General features: G+C 45.3%; 1 long non-coding RNA gene across 2 annotated transcripts; it reads left to right on the top strand.

Moving 5' to 3' along the window:
- The first annotated feature begins 1,085 nt into the window (after window positions 1-1,085).
- Window positions 1,086-20,595, top strand: LOC135674276 (uncharacterized). Of its 2 annotated transcripts, none has more exons than XR_010513571.1 (3): window positions 1,086-1,338; window positions 1,459-1,564; window positions 19,630-20,595. It is a non-coding gene; the product is annotated as an uncharacterized LOC135674276 (long non-coding RNA). The 2 variants fall into 2 exon arrangements; XR_010513572.1 differs by having other exon boundaries at window positions 19,552-20,595.
- The last annotated feature ends 1,872 nt before the right edge of the window (window positions 20,596-22,467 follow it).

Genomic DNA, 22,467 nt, shown 5'->3' with positions numbered 1-22,467 from the left:
TTTTGGATCATTCAGAGAATTAGGGTTAGGGGTAGGCATGCAGCTAATTAAGATTATTATTTCGAAGAGCATTATTGCTGTCATCACAATTAAACTAAGCCCCATTGCCATGAGACCTGTGGACCTTTTGGCTTTCCCTTTCGGGTTGCGAATCAAAGCCATCGAGTTGAATCCCATGTGAGGCTGCAAGACGAGTCTCTGCTCTCTCAAGGTGGGGTTTCGTGCATGTGGACTCACAGAGGAGGTCGAGTTGCAGGTGTTATCCACGGCTTCACATGCTCTTTGAGGTGGTGAGTAGGAAGAACCAATAGATTAAAGTGTTATCAACCAGTCTGTGTCTTCTCTTCGTCGATCCACTCGTTGCAGTGAAAGCATCGGCGTTGACGATGAGATTACACAGATAATATGCCTGCGTGTGCGAGTAGTCGGATATAAAGAGAAATAAATTTTTGTATATGAATAAATATTAACATATCATAACACGCAACGAAATTAAATGAAAATCATAATCAAATAAAATATTAAGATATATATAAAAAACCCTTTCAATATAAAGGGTAAAAATCATCCTAGACTGTCAGCCCAACAGTAATAACAACAACATTTAATTGGAGGCTTTGGATTTTACAACAACATTGATACACGCATTCCACGCTTCATGATATCTGCACAAACCTAAGTATTAGAATACTAATTAAGTCAATTAATTTTTATAATTGATAAAGGATAATTTGGTCGGTCGATCATTGTCTGTCACTTGTCAGCGTTTCCTCTCGTAAGTGTCCTCTTTCTAGTGTAAATTTAATAGGGAACCTTAATTCCCTTTACGCGGAATGATTCATTTTATGCGATGGGTCGGTTTTATCCTTTTGGAACATATGAACCATATTTGAAGGTAAGAGAGATTTGATGGATTTATAGATCCTTGATTCTTGTACTCATCAACTAATATCATACTAAATTATCTTATCAGTAATAAAATTTAATTAAAGAACATATGATCTTTCATAGACAAATATAATCTTTAAAACTAATTATATTTGGATGGAGACGGTTTACTTTGTCGGAGACACACAAAGATCACGCAGTAGGACGCGACCTGATGTGCCGACAGGCGGCCCATTCCCTTGTGGAGTCCCAGCGCCATGGGCGCATCGGTTTGATGAAGCCGAAAGCGGCATCGGATCGCGGCAGCTCAGTCGCCCATCACGTCGCACGCTGGCCCGGAAGGAGAAGGCACACATGCCTCGCACCGTCATGCGCGAAAGGGACTCCTCATCTGCTCGACATAATGCGCGACGGTGCGGATGGACCACATGACGTTCCTCTATCGATCTTGTAAGCCATTTTATTGTCGCTTGTACATACTCTGGCATTTATGCTCTTCCCTGATTCGGCGACTTGCACTCCACCTGCTTGATGAAATGCTTGCCGACAATTAAATGGTTTCTGACGCAGCCCAGGATGAAGAGAGGAGCGCAACACAAGTCCAAGGATGATGTGATGTTCCAGCTGTTCAGCTGGTGAGATGTCAGGTGGGTGCTCGACGAATTGCCTCAAAGAGGTAAGTGATCCGAATTCGAATCTCTCATCATATCTCAATTTTAAATCGATTCGGATGTTAATTTTCACGATCAAAATCTTCACCTATCATACTATGATATTTCTACACTCTTATTTCTGTAATTTTATATAATAAAGAGGATCATATAAATTATTTGGCATTGCCAAAACCTAATGATGAGGAAGAGCAACAAAGGACACATCCGGTGGAAGCTTTCACTGACTTCCACAAAGCAACTCGCACATCAAGGCTGCAAACGAATAGGTAGCGGTGGAAACAGTCTCTGAGTTCACACCATCGAAGAGACAACACTGAGGCCAACTCAATTGAATACATGCATGCTAGCTTTTGTGGAGTTTGTATGGTGCCACAGTAACCCGTGTAGTCCATCTCACTACATATTATGCGTCTGTTATGTGATTCACCAGCCCGAGCATGGATTAGCACTTTTAACTTTGATGATCCAAATAAGGCTTAGGTTCGACAATCCATAGATTTGATATCACCTCTCATATGGAAGTTGCGGTGAAAGAGTTATCACTAGAAACCAACATAAAGCCGAAAGGAAAACAATATTTATTGCTCGTAAACTTGTAGATACATGATAGAAAACTTATAGATGTATAAAAATATAAGTAGTCTTTGGATAGAGCACCTGTGTGAACGTTCTCGATAAAATTAATGATTACTATTGATTTTGGTCTCTTCTATTGTTGCTTATACTACCTCAGATTTGGATAATGAACAATAGGACTTTGGATATTCTTTAATTAATTGGGCAAACTTTGGATAAAGGATTTTGGCTATTGGAACTTGAGTAGTATTGAGATCATTCCCTATCAATCGACTTGAGCTCAACAAAAGGGAGGAGCTCTTGTGATAAAGGTAAGATCTTTCTTACTCTCTCTCTCTCTCTCTCTCTCTCTCTCATGCCTTCTCTTTATCTCTCATGTTAAGCAAAGAATCCAACTTAATATCTAATAATCTGAACGAGAATATATCATTTACCCTTCAATATCTATGGTCAAGATATCTATCATCTTTGATAGAAGATAAGATTTTCTCAATTATATAAGGAAAATTTTCCATTCTGTTGAGGAAAATCATCTATTCTGTTGAGAAAAATTGTCTATTAATCTGTATAAATAGGAGAGAGACATGTTAATGTATTAAAGCTAAAGTTACTTCAATAAATTTTTTTTAATAATTATTCTTATCTTTTATTATTTTCATCAATCTCAATCTCGACTCGAGGTCCAAGTGACATATGGTTCTCATAGGTGAATTAGGACAAACAAGATCATTTTCACGAGATAATTATGATTATCAAAATTTCTTATATCATAAATATTTTATAAAAGATAAATTAATATGACTGATGTGTGTTTTTAACTATAATACAATGAAAACACTGCTAATATGCAACTAATTTAAGCTGAGGAAAAGTAGAGTAATGTGGACCATGACATGACATGTCTAAAAATTCTATTATGATATTAGATAATTGATTCATTTATCTACATTAGTGATAAGAGACCCATCCAATTGGGATCATACAATACAAAGAAAAGATACAAGAATCATTCTCCACTTCTATCTACTCCCTACTCCTTATAAACAAGACAGGTGAGCAAAGTAGACGCATGTTAAAGATGCGTAATGTTTACAATGTAAGTAAATTACTATTTTTCACATCTTTGGAGGATATTTTTGTTAGAAAATAAATAGATAAATAAATTGTAGAAGAAGTTGATTGTTATTAACATATCCCCCTTTCTTTTATACAGGTTAGAAGGGAGAGTTTTCCTCAATAGGTTAGAGGATTTCCCTCAACAGAGTAGAGAGATTTCCTCAGACAGTTAGGGAAATCTCATCTACTTATCATGCCCCCGCAAGATGGTACTTCGATCAAGAAGGCCAATCTTGGACTGATGTAATGCAAAAAGTTTACGAGCTAGAGGCTTCGTAAATGAGTCAGCCAATTGATCAGCCGTGTGAACATGAGAAACACGAAGCTGACGACGGACAACTTGATCGCGTACAAAGTGGAAGTCGATAGCAATATGTTTCATGCGCGAGTGGAATACCGGATTAGCGCACAGATAGGTAGCTCCAATATTATCACAATATATTGTAGGGGTGGAATCGATGTTGAGTTCCTGGAGTAGATTCGTGATCCAATTGAGTTCTGCAGTGGTAGCGGCAATGACACGGTATTCAGCTTCAGTTGTAGACCGGGCGACTGTCTTTTGCTTCTTAGAACTCCAACTGATTGGATGAGCACCAAGGAATATAATATACCCCGATGTGGATGTTCTAACATCAAGGTTACCTGCCCAATCAGTATCGGCAAAGACATGAAGATGAAGTGGAGAGTGTTTACGAAAAAAGAGTCCATGATTTAGGGTCCCTTTAAGATATCGTAGAAGTCTCTTGACCGCAGACCAGTGTAGAGTAGATGGTTGCTACATAAACTGTGATAATTTGTTGACAGCAATGAGATGTCTGGACGCGTGAGAGCTAAGTATTGTAAAGAGCCAACAACTTGGCGGTATTGAGTGGGTTCCGTAGCAGGACTTCCATCCGATAATTTGAGAGAACCACTAGTAGAGATGGGGGTTGTAACTGCATTTGCATCCTGCATGTTTGTCTTTAATAACAAATCTTGAATGTACTTGTGTTGTGATAAAAGGAGACCAGAAGACAGTGAAGGTGGCTTCGACGCCCAGAAAGTAGCTCAAGGGTCCGAGATCCTTAAGCGAGAATCGAGCTGCCAGTTGTTTGATGAACGCTTGGATGCTGATGGGATTGTTGCCTGTGACAATAATATCATCCACATATACCAGAATATACATTGTGTTTCCATGATGACGTCGCAGAAACAACGAAGTGTTAGATTTGGAGTTAAGAAAGCCGATAGAAGTAAAAAATGAGCTAAGTTCAGTATACCAAGCTCTCGGAGCCCGACGAAGTCCATAAATGGCTTTCCGAAGTTTGCAAACATGCTGTGGATACTGAGGATGAGTAAAACCGGGGGGTTGTTGCATAAAAACATCTTCGGATAGAGATCCCTGTAGAAAGGCATTATTAACATCCAATTGTCGTATTTGCTAGCCTTTGGTGGTAGCCAGACTCAAGATAAGCCGGATTGTAGTGGGTTTAACAACAGGACTAAACGTCTCAATGAAATCAACTCCAGGTCGTTGATGAAACCCTTTGGCGACCAGACGTGCCTTATATCGGGCAACAGAGCCATCTGGGTTCCGCTTAATTCTAAAGACCCACTTACACCCGATGATGTTTTGTGAATGATGGAAAGGAATGAGATCCCACGTTGAATTATGGAGGAGGGCATTATATTCCTCACTCATGGCAGTACGCCAATGCGGAGATTTTTGGGCTTGAGTGAAGGTGGTGGGTTCAACGTTGGGGGATGAGGAATTCATGATAGCTTGTAGGTTAAGTACCTGACGAGGTTTAAAAATACCATGCTTAGAGCGAGTGGTCATAGGATGATTGGAGACGACATGATTGGGAGGTGATGTTGGGTGAGGATCTGTGGCACAAGCTGGGTCAAGCGGAGACACGTCAAGGGCACTTGGGCGAGAAGGAGGTAAGGAGGATGGTTGTGTTTCGGAATATATTGCCCCATCAATTGGAGAAGAGTGGAGTGGAGTAGGAACAGAGGAAACGGGCAAGTGTTGAACTGGAGTGATATAGTGCAGATCAGGAGGGGAGGAAGTAGACGAAGTCATGGGAGGCTCGTCCGATTGGTCCGAAGGTATACTCCAGTGAGATAGTGAAGTGGTCCGTATGGCAGGATATGGAAGGGTTTGGAAAGGAAAGTTAGACTCAACAAAGACAACGTGACGTGATATGAAGATTTTACGAGTGTAGAGATTATAGCAGCGAAAAGCATTATGTTCAAGTGAGTAACCAATAAAGACGCAAGGAGTAGATCGAGATGTTAACTTATGAGAGGCATAGGGACGTAACCAAGGATAACATAAACAACCGAACACTCGGAGTTTACGAAGGTTAGGGGGTTTGTGAAATAGTGTGTCAAAGGGGGACTGGTATTGTAGAACTGGTGTAGGCATTCGATTAATTAGGTAGACAGCAGTTTGAAAGGCTGCTGTCCAAAAAGTTGAAGGCATGGAAGCCTGATGTAGAAGTGTGAGTCCAGTTTCTACTATATGCCGATGTTTACGTTCGGTAGAACCAACTAGTTGAGGAGTATGTGGGGGAGACTTGAGGTGTTGAATGCGACAAGCTGAGAGATCGGATGCCAGGGCTTGATATTCACCGCCACCATCAGAGTAGACTGTTTTAATGGTAGACTGAAAATAGTTTTCGACCAACTTCTGGAAAGTGAAAAAAATGCGAGAAACGTCGGATTTATGAGAAAGAGGATATATCCATGTGTACTTAGAGAAGTGATCTACAAAAATAACATAAAATCGGAACTTATCAAAAGATAATATTGGAGCAGGACCCCAAACATCAGTATATATGATTTCAAAAGGTTTAGAGGAGGAAATGGAAGATGAGCCAAAAGGCTGCAGATGACTCTTGTTACTAAGACAAGCATCACAATGCATCATAGAATTAGTGGACTTAAAAAGAGGAAGAGAGTGACGAGATAATAATTTCTGCTGAATAAAGGACGAGGGATGACCAAGCCGACGATGCCACACATCAATTGGAGCCGCAACAGAAGAATGAACAGTGGGCTGGGTTATTCGAGAGGTTGACGGCTATTCGTAAATGTTGTCTTTATTCAGGCCTTGGACCAATGATGCCCCCGTGCTCAAGTCCTTAACAAGAAATGAATCAGGAAAGAATTCAATGAAAGTATTGTTATGTTTGCAAAATTGAGAAACAGAAATGAGGTTTCGTTTAATATGAGGGGCGCATAAAACATCATCGAGGGTAAATGTATTAGAGTCAGAATTAAGCGTTGTGAAACCAGTATGAATTATAGGAAGTCCTTTACCATCACCGATGACGATATCTTCATCGCCGCCATAGGGATTGTGAAGGGACAAATTCTGAAGATCAGCGGTGATGTGATGAGAGGCACCAAAGTCGACAATCCAGTTGGACTGGCTAGGTGTCGGAGAAGTTAAGAGATTTGCCTGAGGCTAGTGTGACGGAGTAGGAAGGCGGGGACGAGACCGGCAAACTTTAGCGGAGTGGCCGACTTTGTCACACAGTTGGCAAACGACCCGTCTTTGATGGCTCGGTAGGGCAGGACGCCAAGACGAATGATGGCTAGAGTTACCACTTTGGGAGAAGTGATAACTAGGAGGATATGAGGGGTGTTGCATGGAACTCACAGAATCAAGAGGCGCATTAGCCAAACCTTGGGTGATGTTCGGCGAGTACCGAGTGCTCTTCCGTTTGGACTTGTGACTGACTTGAGCTGTGACAGTTGATCCAGGCAGTTTGTCCGCACGCTTCAAGTACATCTCGTAGTCAGTCAGTTTATCATAGAGATCTTCAAAAGAGATTGGCGAGTCGCATGCCCGAATTGCAGCAGCCAATTCCTTATAGTCAGTGTCGAGACCATTGAGGGTATGAATGACAACCTCTTCGTCACATAGTGAATGACCTATCAAGGCTAAGTCATCAATGATAACATTGATATGTTGTAGATAATCAGAGATAGTACTTCCCTCTTGTTTCGTCACCATAAGCTTGGATAGAAGACTGAGCTTGCGAGTACGCGAATGATTTGCCATGGTGGTTTGTAGTGTAGACCATGCATCGGTAGCTGTTACACATGAAGATATCAAGGGAGCAACAGATCCAGCAACTGAAGCTTGAATAGCTTGGAGGATGAGACGATCTTGACGTAGCCACAGTTTGTGAGCTGGATTGGGTACTGGACTGGGATCGCCGGGGGTGTTGAGCATTGCCGGAGGACAACTGAAAGAGCCATCAATGTGACCTAACAAGTCGTATCCAAATAAAAGATTAGAAAATTGAGCTCGCTAGGACGCATAGTTGCCACCCTTTGATAACTTAAAGGGGATCAGCATGGCAGCATTGATGGAGATAAGCCTTGTAGAAGAACAAGAAGTGGGAGTCCCTACAGGAACTGAAACATCAGAAGAAGTGAACGAAGACATTTTTTTTTTTTTTTGGAAGATATGCAGCGAACCTTGTGTGATACTCAGGTCACACAAGGTGGAGAATGAGGGAGGGGGGTGCTACTGTAGATTGCTGCTTGCTGTAGCAGATTGTAGAGGCTGCAGTTCGCCGGAAGATGACCGCGAAAACTGCAGCGGTACTCAAGGAAACTGCAGTGAGAGAAATCTGCAGCAATTAGATGTATAGAGGAAAGCGTCAGCGAAAGCTGTTGCGGTAGAGGAAGGAAGATGCAGTGGTTGCGTCTGCTGCTGGCCGGGAAGCGGCTGCGACAGCGAAGGAGGAAGACACGGCAGCCGTCGTTAAGCAAGGAAGACTGAGTGAGGAAGACACTATCATTCGCCGTTCTGTCACGGACTTAGCTGGTTTTGCCTAAGTCGTACGGCACCCTTGCGTGCCCATCCGCAAAGGTTAGCCTCCTCGAAGCCTCCCATGGTCCCTTAGGTCCCACAAAAGAGAGAACAGGACAGAGAAAAGGCCTCACTCGGGATCCACAAGCAAACATCTCCGAAAAACACTTTATAGACAATGCAAATTACAAACAAACTTTACAAGCTCTGAACAGTTGCACAACAAAGGGTAAAATGGTCCATTACAGATCGAGAATCACTCACACGTGTCCACATGACACAACCTTTATTTACAAGCCTAAAGCGGCCACCAACATATCAAGTTTGCCACCTGTAGGGGGGCAGCAATGAAAGTTGCATACTTTGAAAACCGATCGACCACCACGAGTATCGATCCAAGTCCCCCTACAGGTGGCAAACTTGATATGAAGTCTAAGGAAATGCTCTCCCATGGCCTTTCTGGTACGGGCAACGGCTCCAAAAGTCCCACCGGCTTCCGCTGCTCCGCCTTGTCTTGTTGGCAAGTAAGGCATGTTCGAACATACTCCTCCACATCAATCCCCATCTTTGGCCAGTAGAAGGCCCTCTCCACGAGAGCCAACGTTCTGTGAATGCCGGGGTGTCCAGCCCAAAGGGAATCGTGACACTCTTTTAAGAGTTCACGCCTCAAATTGTCCACTCGGGGAACATAAACCCTATTCCCTTTTGTGTAAACAAGTCCCTCCTGGACCCAAAATCGTCGTGCCTTGCCTTCTTTGATGAGCTGCATCAGGATAACTGCCTGGGGATCACTATACAGTCCATCTCTGATTCGGGAAAGGAAGTTGGAGTGTAACTGACTTGCTTGGCCTCTGCCCTCCAGTTGGGCAGCATTCACGCATTCCACTTTCCGACTCAGCGCATCGGCCACGACATTCGCCTTCCCGGGCTTGTATTCCATTGCCATATCAAATTCAGCCAGGAAGTCCTGCCACCGTGCTTGCTTTGGGGAGAGCTTCTTCTGAGTTTGGAAATAACTCAGGGCGATGTTGTCTGTCCTCAGCACAAATCGCGACCCGAGAAGGTAGTGTCGCCAAACTCGTAGACAGTGAATCACTGCTGTCATCTCCTTCTCATGCACTGGATACCGCCTCTCGGTCTCGTTGAGTTTGCGGCTCTCGTAGGCCACCGGATGACCTTCCTGCATGAGTACTCCTCCAATAGCGAAGTCCGAAGCATCTGTATGGACTTCAAAGGGCTCTCCATAGTTTGGCAATTTGAGCACTGGTTCATCTAGAACAGCAGCCTTCAGATCTTGGAATGCTATCTCACATTTGTCAGACCACTTCCAAGGCTGCTCCTTCTTCAGCAACTCCGTCAGTGGGGTTGCCCGCTTCGAATATCCAGCAATGAAGCGTCGGTAGTAGTTGACGAAACCCAGGAAGGATCTCAACTCTGGCACCTTCTTTGGAGTTCGCCATTCCGCAACTGCTTGCACCTTCGACTTGTCCATCCGAATGGAGCCATCACCGATTCGATGCCCCAAGAATAGGATCTCAGTTTGAGCAAAGTAGCATTTCTCCCTTTTTACGAACAACGTGTTCTCCCTGAGAACCTTGAAAATTGTCCGAAGGTGCTTGACATGCTCCTCGAGCGTTTGGCTGTAGACGACGATATCGTCCAAGTAGACGACCACAAACTTATCCAAATACTCCTTGAATAGCTGGTTCATGAGAGTACAGAATGTGGCCGGAGCGTTGGTGAAGCCGAAAGGCATCACCAAGAACTCAAACGCTCCATATCTGGTCACGCAAGTTGTCTTTGCTTCGTCGCCTTCAGCAATGCGCACCTGCCAATATCCCGACCGAAGGTCGAGTTTCGAGAAATACTTCGCCTTGCCCAATTGATCGAACAAGTCCGCAATGAGCGGGATGGGATACTTGTTCTTCACTGTTACTTTGTTGAGGGCTCTGTAGTCGACGCATAATCGGAGACTCCCATCTTGTTTCTTCTGGAAGAGAACTGGAGCTCCGAAAGGTGCTTTCGAGCTGCGGATGAGACCACCGCTTAGCAGTTCACCTAACTGCTTTCTGAGTTCTGCCAACTCTGGTGGGGGCATGCGGTAGGGTGGTCTCGCTGGAGGCTTCACTCCTGGCTCCAGCTCGATACTGTGATCCACGCCTCTGCGTGGTGGAAGAGTCTTCGGCAACTCGGGTGGCATAACGTCTTTGAACTCCCTCAGGACGTTCGCCACCACAGCAGGTTCTTGAATGGCTTCTTCGTTGAGTGGCTCTAGCTTCATAGCAGCCACGAATGTCAGTTCGCCCTTTCGCACCCCTTTCTTCAATTGTAACGCCGAAATATGTTGGGGCTCCTTGGTTCCTCTCCGAGAGACGGGAACCACGCAGGGGTCATCGCCTCCCATCATACATAGGGAGTTCAGGAACGGCATCGGCACCAACTTCGCCGCGTGCATAAACTCCATTCCAAGAATCACTTGGAAGTCGTCCAGTGGCACGGCCATCATGTTGGTGTTTCCGCTCCAAGTCCCGATTTTGATAGGAACACCCTTCGCCAACCCGGAGATTCGCCTGGCCTCCGAGTTCACCGCTTTCATTCGGCTTGGGCTCTTCTCCAAGATCAACCCAAGTCGTTGTGCTTCACGATCGGCTATGAAGTTGTGGGTAGCGCCCGTGTCCACCATTGCACGGGTCATTTGGCCATTCAGCTTGATGTCTACGTACATCAACTCACCACTTCCTGCTTTCTGTTGCTTTGTCTTGTTGTTCTCCCCCACTTGACCCCGCATAGCGTTCAACAAACGCATTGCTCCCATTCGGGGTCCTTGCGACTCTTCGTCATCGCTGTTGGATTCTGAACTGCTCGAGCTAAGAGCAACAGCTTTGCCCTTGTCCGATCGGGGAGGGTGGATGGATGCCGTCAACGCATTGAGTGCCTGTTTTTGTGGGCACTCCCTTACCATGTGCGGTCCTCCGCACAAGAAGCATCCTCCCGGTTTTGAGGCCTTGCCTTTCCGGTTCGGCCCTTTGTGGGAGCTCTTCTTCTTTTGTTCACCCCCGAGCTCCTTCCCTCGAGAATGTTTTTGAGGGCGATTGCTTGAAGATTGTTTCCTTCTCGCTGGGTCTTCAGAGGAAACGAAGTCGGTGAGCCTTTCTGCAGCTGCAATTGCCCCGACCACGTCGGTAACATTCCTTCGATTCAGCTCTTGCTGAGCCCATGGTTTCAAACCATCAAGGAAACTGAACAACTTGTCCTTCTCGGACATGTCCTGTATGTCCAGCATCAGTGCAGAAAACTGCTTTACATAGTCTCGGATGGTGGTACTTTGGCGGAGTTGTCTCAACTTCCTTCTTGCGACGAACTCTGTGTTCTCCGGTAGGAACTGAGTTCTCAACTCCCGCTTCAAGTCTTCCCATGTGTCGACTCGACACCGACCTTGTTGGATTTCCTCCCAACGAGTTCGCCACCAAAGTTTCGCATCTCCGTTCAGATACATTGTTGCTATTGAAACTTTGGTATCTTCAGAATCGGGTCTCGTAGCTCGGAAGTATTGTTCCATGTCGAACAGAAAATTCTCGAGCTCCTTGGCATCTTTGGCCCCTCCGTATCCATGGGGCTCAGGTGCCCTCAAGTTTTGTGGCGGTGCAACGCGGGTGTTGCCTCCTCCCGCATTTAGCGTTCTTGTGAGCATAGCCACCTTCGCCGTGAGTTCCGCCACAACATCTTGTAAGTGCTGCACAGAGTCCTTGGTGTCATCGGACAGTCGGTCGACTAGGGCCTCGACCTTGTCGATCCTGGACTCCGCTTCCTCTTGCGAGCTCTCTACCCCAACAAGTCTTTGTTGGCCATGGTAGAGTTCCTCCATGCTCGCTTCCAGAACATCCAGGCGGGTTTCCGCCGTCGTGAGTCTCTCCTTATGACTCTTTTTCCCAGTTAGCGCACCAGATTGCGCTTCCTCCGCTCGCGGAGAGTTGCCAACTTCTCGCTCATCCTGTTCGCTGCCGCGATCCTCATGAGCGGCTCCAACAGCATGGGAGCGAGTGTGCACATGCAGCCCACCTGCGGCTGCTTGGGGCAAGGGTCCGGCCTGCCCCGTCTTGCTTGATTCGCCACGATGCTTTGCCATGGCGAAGTTGCGAAGTTCGTTCGCTGTTCGATCGAAGAGCTTGCCCGCTCTGATACCACAATGTCACGACCTTAGCTGGAATTGCCTAAGGCGTGAGGCACCCTTGCGGCCAAAGATGGGGATTGATGTGGAGGAGTATGTTCGAACATGCCTTACTTGCCAACAAGACAAGGCGGAGCAGCGGAAGCCGGTGGGACTTTTGGAGCCGTTGCCCGTACCAGAAAGGCCATGGGAGAGCATTTCCTTAGACTTCATATCAAGTTTGCCACCTGTAGGGGGACTTGGATCGATACTCGTGGTGGTCGATCGGTTTTCAAAGTATGCAACTTTCATTGCTGCCCCCCTACATTGTTCAGCTGAAGAGGCGGCTAGACTGATGATGAAGGGTGTAGTGAAGTATTGGGGAGTCCCACATAATATCATTAGTGATCGGGATGCTCGGTTCCTAGGACGATTCTGGACCGAGCTATTCAAATTGTTGGGGTCAAAGTTATACTTCTCTACAAGCCTCCACCCCCAGACGGATGGTCAGACTGAAAGAATAAATTCGCTCTTGGAGCAGTATCTCCGGCACTACGTGAGTGCCAATCAACGAGATTGGGTGAAGCTGTTGGACATCGCCCAATTCTCCTACAACTTGCAGCGGAGCTCTGCATCCAACAAGAGCCCCTTCGAAATTATCACAGGACAACAACCGTCGACTCCGCACACCATGGCAATTGGGTATACTGGAAGTAGTCCTTCAGCCTATCATTTCGCAAAGGAGTGGCATCGAAATGCAGATATTGCGCGGGCTTACTTGGAGAAGGCGGCAAAGAAGATGAAGAAGTGGGCTGACTTGGGAAGGCGACCGCAAGAGTTCAAAGTTGGCGATTTGGTGTTGGTAAAGCTCCAACCGGCATCCCTCCAATTCTTCAGGAACAGAGTTCACAAAGGATTGGTGCGTAAGTATGAAGGGCCCTTCCCAATTATCAGCAGGGTAGGCAATGTTTCTTACAGGCTACAGCTGCCGGCGTGGTTCAAAATTCACAACGTTCTTCACGCCAGCAACCTGAAGGCCTACCATTCGGATCCGCAAGATGCTTCTCGAAGTGTTCCAACTCGGCTACCTCCCATCACAGCCTCCTACGAGAAGCGAGTGGAAACCATTCTGGCGGATCGCAAGATAAAGCTACCCAACGGAACGAAGCAGACAGAGTACTTGGTGAAGTGGCGAAAGCTTCCCCGAACTGAAGCCAGTTGGGAGCCTGAAGACGCCCTGCGACATGAAGAAGAAGTCATCAACAACTACCAACAAGCGTCGACGAGGGCGTCGACAGTTTAAGTGGGGGAGAATGTCACGAACGGTCGTCGCGCACCCGCAACAACTTCGTTCAACGATCCGTTCGTCGCTCACACCTGCTTGTACAGCTGCTTGACAGCAGGTTTTCTTTTGGTTTTGGGTCATTTTGCTTGTAAATATGTAAGTTCGAACAAGCTGCAGCGCTGCAATGCGACCGCTCACCGAACCGAGCAAAACAGCCCCAAAACAGCCCCAAAACAGCCCAAATCAGCCCCGTTTTCGCGTGCCACGGGCTCGCGCGGCGAACTGTCTCGTCGAAGTAAAATGTCAGCCATTTCAGACCCCTGGAACCCCCCAGGTGGCACCGGGCTGGATGGGGCTTCGGTTATATACCGGGCGTTAAACACTCTTTCGCAAGTTCGCACGTGACCTTTACGGGAACTTGGTGTTGCGTCCGGGACCAGGTGAGCGGCTGTTTGTGGGCTTGCAGCTGTTCGTTCATCCTTGAAAGCCTTGCTTTTCCCCCTCTCCCTCTTTTCTCTTGTGCACACAAGGTGTTCGACGAATTGCTTGTAAAGCTTCCCTTTTCGCGAGACTTCGGGACTTGTCCGTTGCTCGTTCTTTCGATCTAACTTTCTTTCTCTTTTACAGGTCCTTCGGGACCTGCGAGAGGTTACAAAGTGGCTGATCCTTGCGGAGCAAGATCGCAAGGGCGAAGCGCGACTTAGGCAACGCAAGCTAAGTTCGCGACATTGTGGTATCAGAGCGGGCAAGCTCTTCGATCGAACAGCGAACGAACTTCGCAACTTCGCCATGGCAAAGCATCGTGGCGAATCAAGCAAGACGGGGCAGGCCGGACCCTTGCCCCAAGCAGCCGCAGGTGGGCTGCATGTGCACACTCGCTCCCATGCTGTTGGAGCCGCTCATGAGGATCGCGGCAGCGAACAGGATGAGCGAGAAGTTGGCAACTCTCCGCGAGCGGAGGAAGCGCAATCTGGTGCGCTAACTGGGAAAAAGAGTCATAAGGAGAGACTCACGGACATACATAAAGCGGCCACCCAACTAAAATGGGACTATTAAGCCTTCGGTCGTCCCCCTACATGCTGTACAAAGCATGAACATACCAAAAGACACGGACATACATAAGCATTACAACAAACACCCTGTTTAGAAGTTTGTCCGTGACATTCTCCCCCACTTATTCCTTCGACGTCCTCGTCGAAGCCTTTGTCGACACTGCAACTCCTTGCCTCTGCTGAGTCTTCAATCTTCTGCTCCAACTGCAATGCGTCTCTTGGCTCCCAACTGCTCTCAACTGTTGTTTTCGAGTAGTCGAACCTTTTAATCCGCCATGCTGCTTCAACTCACCAATGACTCTGACTCCGGTGTGGGGTTGGCTGAGTTGTGTTGATCCTTGTTGATTCCTACGGATCCTTCAAATGAAGGAAAAGACCATCCTTACTGCGTCAGTCTCTCAAATGCCTCATGCTACTTGAACTGGGTGGATGCTTGTTGGAGCTTTTAACGAGCATCGTCTCGCAAACTTCTGAAGATTTAGGTCCTTCCTCCACAAAATTTGCTCATTGACTCTTCTTTCACTTAGTTGTCACATCCAAGTAGGTTCGCATCACTTCCGCTTTCGATTGGCATTTCGTTGGGAAATGAAGCGGACAATCTACTCTCAGTAACATTGATCACCATTGGTGAGGATTTGACAACTATTGTCTTCCATTATCTTCGAAGGGTCTTTGAACTTATGCAGAGCTCCTCTGCTGGATAGATAAGAGAATTGGGGTACTCGGTTTCGCCCATTCTCTTAAGGGTTGAGAAGGCAAAGGTTACTTGACTTCGCCCGCCTCCTCGAGGTTGTACTCCATGCATCGAGCTGGTTACTAGCCTTTGCTTGCTCTTTGCTCACACTTCTGAAGCACTTGAAGTGTTTGCACTCCTTGCGTTGAGTTAGCTACTGTGATTCACATTCTCAATGCCATCGAACTTCTGGAATGCAGGAAGTTTTCACCCCAACTTGGAGTAATTCTCTAATAGGTTTGGTCGCCTCTGGGATTGTACCGTCTTCTCCATCAACTCTGCCGCCTACTCCCCTGAGTAGCGAAGGTCCAGCACCACGTACTGACTACTTCGTTCCTTGGTCGTGCACTCTTGCATGACCCGAAGTCCTTCACTTTCGGCTATCTTGATGAGAAACTCATTGACACCGGTCTTACGAAGTTCCTTGGCCTCTGCCCTTCAGCCTTGTCTCGGTACTTGGAGTTTGCCTCTGCATGCTCCACCTCCTCGGCCCCTTTCATGACCAAGGGCTCTCCCTCCATGAGAGCAAGGGATCGATGACTTTCACGGAAGTCCCGCCTCTGCGGTACCATGGCGCAGCCATGCCCATGGCACTACTATCCGTCGCCTCGCATCTGCATCCCTTTTCTTCACAATCAGTAGATATGCCTCTGTGGTACTCCTCCGAGTCCACCTCCATTCTATCTGATGCATGATTTTGGGTAGCTAAGTCCCTCTGGACTCGTCGTCGCTTCCTCTCCCCTTTCGACCCCCTGCTTCAACACCTCTGTGTTCTCCAAGCAGCTCCCTTTGGTCGATGGAAAGACATACTACAACTCCCATGCACGGCCTCTGCCATCACGCTGTAGGGTTTGCACCGATTCTGTTCTCCTTAGCTTCCTTGGTAGCAATGTTCGCTTACTCGACCTTGTCCTCTGACTTGTCGGGCTCCCTTAAGCGAATATGAGCTCTGGACCAATCCAACTCTCCAGCTGCTTCGATCATACCGCTGTATGATCAAGTCCCTCCCATGAGACTCACTGGTACTTGCATTCGAACTTTTCCCTTGGTGGAACACAGCCCCCATATGCTGATGACCAAGGCTTTCATCCGATGCAAAATTCGATGCACGCACGGAAGACCCGCCTCTGCGGTACCATGGCCTTCACTCCTTGAATCCATAACCCTTCTTGCCGTCGTGTTGTTCACCGAAGTGGAGCTTCCAGTAGCTCTCGATCATACCTCCGTATGATCTAGTCCCTCACGGGGCTAGGTTGTGTGAATCGCATTGCCACGAACTGTTCCACCACGATCCGCTGCACCATGTCGCCTCCTGGTGACATCTCTATTACATTCTGATCCTTGTGGGATGAACTCGAATTGTGAACCCTTCATGTGTTGCCTCTACCAATACATCGCAGGGTCTCTTCCACCTTCGATTTTGTTCGCTCCTTTGGCAATCGACCTTCATCCACCCACTCTTGGGTCACACCACGATGAAACACCGCTCTAGGACAGTCCGTCGCCTAGTAGCTCCCGAAGTCCTCCGACTTCGCTGCAATTAGTGCACCATTGTCTGGATCCTGGGCCTCTACCCCTACCAGCACAATCTTCGCTACGCACCGCCCCCTTTATAGCAACTTGAATGACAACACTATGGCATATTCTTCAAGAGTACCCGCCTTTGCGTCCTCTTGCCCCGTGCTAAGGCCTTCTGAACCCAACTTCGCCTCCGCAAATTGAGTCGCCTTAGTTCCTCCATCAAATGCTCCTCCGAGGTAAAGTGCATGTGCCTAGAAGCTCCCTTCATCTTTTGGCACCATGCAAGATGAGTCTGCTCCGTCAGAATGAATGACCCATGGAACAACATGATCCTGCTCTTGCCTCTGCAAGAGTTCATGTCCTTGACCTCTGTCCAAGGAAAGCACTATGCCTCTGCTCCATGTTCCATCTTCTATGCTGGCTCCCTTCATGCGGCTTGGGTACTTCGCCAAGTTACACCCAAGTTGCTCCGCTCCTCATTTTTGCATTGAGTTGATGGTGGCCCTCGCGCCCACCATTCCACGGGTCAGCCCTCCCTTGAGTCCGATCTCCATATCGACTCTAAGTGTGTCTTCATTTGTGTTGCTTTGGGTCGCTCCCCCACTTGATCTCGCAATACATCCACTAATGCATTCTCTCAAGCGAGATCATGCGACGACTCCTCGTCGCTTGCTCAGTCCATTGAGCTTCGTGGAGTTGTTGTTTGTTGAGGTACTCCTCAACTTGTGAGGTCCGTCCCACATGATTCTCCCTCTGGAGAGCCGGGACTTATCCCTCTTGGATAACTGTCTCATTGGAGCAATCTCTCTTCGTTTCGGAGACCACCATCCCCTTGGACTACTCCGATCTGCTGAACAAACTGTGCATTGTTCTGCCTCCTGCAAACACACTTGCTAGATTGCGACTCCACGTCAATACAGCCCCCGCTGCACCCCTCAAGGCCTAGCAACATGCTGAACTAGTTGCACCCTTCAGCCTCCTACGGACGTATCCTTCACATGCCGAAGAGAAAGTTTCAATGCTCCATGGCGCCGAGTTTCGGTCGCCTTGGGATGGCCACGAACATTCCATCGTCCACATACAAGCCCATGTATGAGTACCAAATTCTTCGAGCTAGCAATTCCCCTCACCTCTGTGAGCTTTGCATAACTCTTTTGGTCGTTGAGCAACTCATTCCACCTTGGATGTTCTCATCCTTTACCAAGCGTCTCGCTTGCCTTGAGCACCATCAAGTATAGTTGTCAACGTTGAGCCGTAGCTCAAACTCAGCCATCCCAACCTTTGTGCGCTTCACATTCTTTCAAGCTTGTCTGTTCTCGTGGTGCCTCTTGCGCGAAGGGTTTGTTTCTATGAGTGCTTGTCCCGCTCTGATACCATCTGTCACGGACTTAGCTGGTTTTGCCTAAGTCGTGCGGCACCCTTGCGTGTCCGTCCGCAAAGGTCAGCCTCCCCGAAGCCTCCCATGGTCCCTTAGGTCCCACAAAAGAGAGAACAGGACAGAGAAAAGGCCTCACTCGGGATCCACAAGCAAACATCTCCGAAAAACACTTTATAGACAATGCAAATTACAAAGAGACTTTACAAGCTCTGAACAATTGCACAACAAAGGGTAAAATGGTCCATTACAGACCGAGAATCACTCACACGTGTCCACATGACACAACCTTTATTTACAAGCCTAAAGCGGCCACCAACCCAACTAAAATGAGACTATTAAGCCTTCGGCCGTCCCCGGACATACATAAGCATTACATCAAACACCCTGTTTAGAAGTTTGTCCGTGACAATTCGTCGCTATTGAGGAGGAGGACACCGCCATTAAGGAGGCGTCGTTGTGTAGAGGGAAGCGGCAGCGAAAGCTGCTGCGGTAGAGGAAGATGCAGCAGTTGCGACTGCTGCTGGCCGGGAAGCGTAGACACCGCTGTTCGTCGTTCACCGCTATTGAGGAGGTAGTGAGAGAATATTTTCCTCCGTAGGCAGCAAATAGGAGAGGGAGCAAGGCCGACGAAGAAAAGCAAGACCGACGATGAAGGAAGAGAAGGAGTGGATGAGCAGAGCCAAGACGGTGCTCGTTAGCACTGGCTCTGAATCCGTATCTTGTGCTTCTTCAATGACTCCGCTTGAGGCAGCGTGTTACTGTGGTCGCTTGGCTAACAGTCGTCAAGGAGGAACTGTTCTGATACCATGTTAGAAAATAAATAGATAAACAAGTTGTAGAAGAAGTTGATTGTTATTAACATATCCCCCTTCCTTTTATACAGGTTAGAAAGAAAAATTTTCCTCAACAGGTTAGAGGATTTCCCTCAGAGTAAGAGATTTTCCAAGACACTTAGAAAATCTCATCCCCTTCGTTATATGTTTGAATTGGTGGTACCAAATTCTTTGGTCGTGTTCCGATCCATTAGCCATCATATCGTGTTCTTCCCACCACCTGCATGCGACTAGCATGCACGTTACGTGACGGCTGCGATGCGGCTGCCACCCATGTCATTGACACAGTCCTTTGTACCACCTCGGTTGATTGCCTTCACCGAATCCCGTCCTATCTTTTCTTGTCTTTGCATGATGTATGTATGCATCCATGGGATTCCATGCATGCTTCTTGACCCGTGTAATTGCCATGCCGAGTACCTATCTATGCTTAAGATGCTGCGATATGTCGATTCCGCTTTGAATCTTTCAAGTTTATGTACTAAATTGTGGTTAACGTCTCCTCGATTTATGACTTAGTCCAACCACCAAACAGAAAATGTGAGGTGGTCACTGTTGCAGGGTCCCACTTTGCGAGATGCTGATTCCCTGTTCCCTGCCTGTGATTCAACAGGAGATCCGCTCGCTTAACGTGGCTGGTGTTGAACGCGCGTAGCCCCACTTGTGTCATCCAATAAGATGAATAGATGAATAGATTGAGACGGAGATAGCGCAGCAGCAGCCGCAGTAGCAGCAGGCAGAGAGAGAGAGAGATGGCGAGGAACATGATGGAGCTCGTGAGAAGGGGAAGGAGCGGGTTGCCTCTTCTCCGAATGGCCTCGCTCTTCTCTACTCAACGAGCGGTGGATCCTGCGGCGGCTTCTCTGAATCAACAAGGAAGCCACGCAAGTGAGCCCCTTTTCGCTCTTTGCTTCACCACTCCGTCGGACTATAACCTTTTGCCTTGCATTTACCTCTTTCTTTCCATCTATCCTCGAGCAATCTTCAAACTTTGACAAATGTACAAAAATAAAGGAAGAAAAAGAGGCCAAAAATTATCTTTTATGGTGACAATAGTTTGGTTTGGTGAAAATGCACAGAAAGAAAGGGAGAGAAAGAGCAAAAGTTGAATTTTTTTTTTCCCTGGTGACAAGAGTTTGATCTGGTGAACGCAGCGAAGCTTATTGGGAGGACGCCGATGGTGTACCTGAACGAAGTGACTGAAGGTTGTCATGCACAGATCGCAGCAAAGCTGGGCTTTTTGGCAACCTTCCTTCAGCGTGAAGGACAGGTGTGACATGTTGCCCTGTCTCTCAGCTTATTGGGAGGAGGCCGATGGTGTACCTGAACAAAGTGACTGAAGGCTGTCATGCACAGATCGCAGCAAAGCTGGACTTTTTGCAACCTTCCTTCAGCGTGAAGGACAGGTGTGACATGTTGCCCTGTCACCTGTCTTCATGTAGTCCGCGAGAAGTGGGCTTGTCCACCGTCTGATTGATAGGCGATTGCTCATCGCCTGCTTCTCTTTCTCTTGTCTTCTGGCCGGCTGTGGCCATGATAGAAGATGCTGAGAAGAATGAGGTGATGACTCCTGGCAAGGTTGTCACTCTTTGTTTTACGTCCTATCCTTTCTGACCCACTTTACCTGTTGCAGCTCAGGTTGAATTTACACAATCCAATAATCAAATATCTAATATGTTAAACACAAATAAAAATCGATGAAATTTAAATGAATTGACCATATGCGTGCAGAAAAAAATAAGATTTAAGTTAAAAAAAAAATCATGATGTTTCATTATTTCTGAAGGAACTAATAATAATAAAAGTAATATTAAATGTTATCTACGAAATAAGCTGGGTCTGAAAATTTTCTCAAACTCAAGAAAAAAATATTCATAATAAAATATAACTTTTACGGTAATAGTGGACATTTTATGGTAATAACTATCCTACATGCAAAGCTTTCTTTTTTTCAAAAGAGATAGTATATTTACTTATGTATGTTTTGAATTAAATATTACTAAAGTTTTTTCTAATACTTACTAGATATATTATGGTGTTTAACTCATGTTACTAATAAATAGTAGAGATTTCTTTTAACCTAAAAATTAATTTTTCTAATACTTACTAGATATATTATGGTGTTTAACTCATGTTACTAATAAATAGTAGAGATTTCTTTTAACCTAAAAATTAAAAAAAAAATATTGTGATAGAGAATCATCCCAAAACAATAGTGATAACATTTACATACAACGAATCACTTGATGGGTCTTGAAGATGCTTCTTATGTTTCTACAATTTTTAAAACTTTAGTTTTCATTTCTAAATTGGATGAATTAGGATGTACTCTTTCTTTTGGTTTTGGAAAACTCAATATATATAGAATTTTATTTGATGGTTTATATAAAATTAATTTAAATCATGAATATATAAAATTTTTGACTATTCATATAATTAGATATTGGAATAAAATGTAGTTCCAAAGATTCCTTCATGTGTCATATATCTTCAAAGAAATAATTAAAAGATTAATAATAGTTAAAATTTTAAAATATCTAGACTTCACTAATTTTATTGTGTATTTAGATTATATTAAAGTAAAGCAAACTAAACACACCAAAAAAATTCTATAAGAAGCTAGGAACTTCTTAAGATTTTACGTACTGATATTTATGGATCGTTTCATATTTCATGTTTTAGTGGAGAAAGATATTTCATCATCTTTATTGATGACTTTTCAATAAATAAATATGCATATTTGATACGTAAATGTCTCTAGCAATTAACATTCTTGAAGTGTACATATGAGAAACAAATAAAAAAGTCAAAATCATAAGGTTAGATAGGGATGGTAGATTAGACTAGTATTATGGCCTATTTGCTAAATTCTTACAAAAATAAGATATTTTTGTTTAATATTTATTATCATGAGTGCAGAAAGATGTTGATGAAATACTCAATCTTATCCTTTTAGATATGGTTAAAAGAATGATACAATTTTCTTCTATGTATATCTAACATTATCCTAAGTTAGTTTTATTAACTCCATCCGAATTATGGATAAGTAGGAAACTTAATTAAGACATTTACATAGTTGAGATTTTTCAGTTGAGATAATGATATTTTAACCTGAAGTTGGATCAAAGAATTATTTTTGGATATTTCATTGGTTATCTAGAAAAATCTAAGAGATTATCTTAAGTTAGTTAATCAACTTCATTCGAATTATAGATGAGTAGAAAATTTAATTTAATACATTTATATAGTTGGGATTTTTTTAGAAGAGATAAGAGTTTTAACCCACATGAAAAGTTAGATCAAAGAATTATTTTTAGAGATTTTATTGGTTATTTAGAAAAAAATATAAAAAATACATATTTTATTACTTAAACTGTAGTACAGAATAATTGAGTCTCATAATGTAATATTTCTAAAAACTACTAAAACTAGTGGGAGTGAAAATTTTAAA

This window comes from Musa acuminata, chromosome BXJ1-5, assembly GCF_036884655.1.
Source record: "Musa acuminata AAA Group cultivar baxijiao chromosome BXJ1-5, Cavendish_Baxijiao_AAA, whole genome shotgun sequence".
Lineage (NCBI taxonomy): Eukaryota > Viridiplantae > Streptophyta > Magnoliopsida > Zingiberales > Musaceae > Musa > Musa acuminata.
This window is presented reverse-complemented; position numbering and strand designations above follow the sequence as displayed.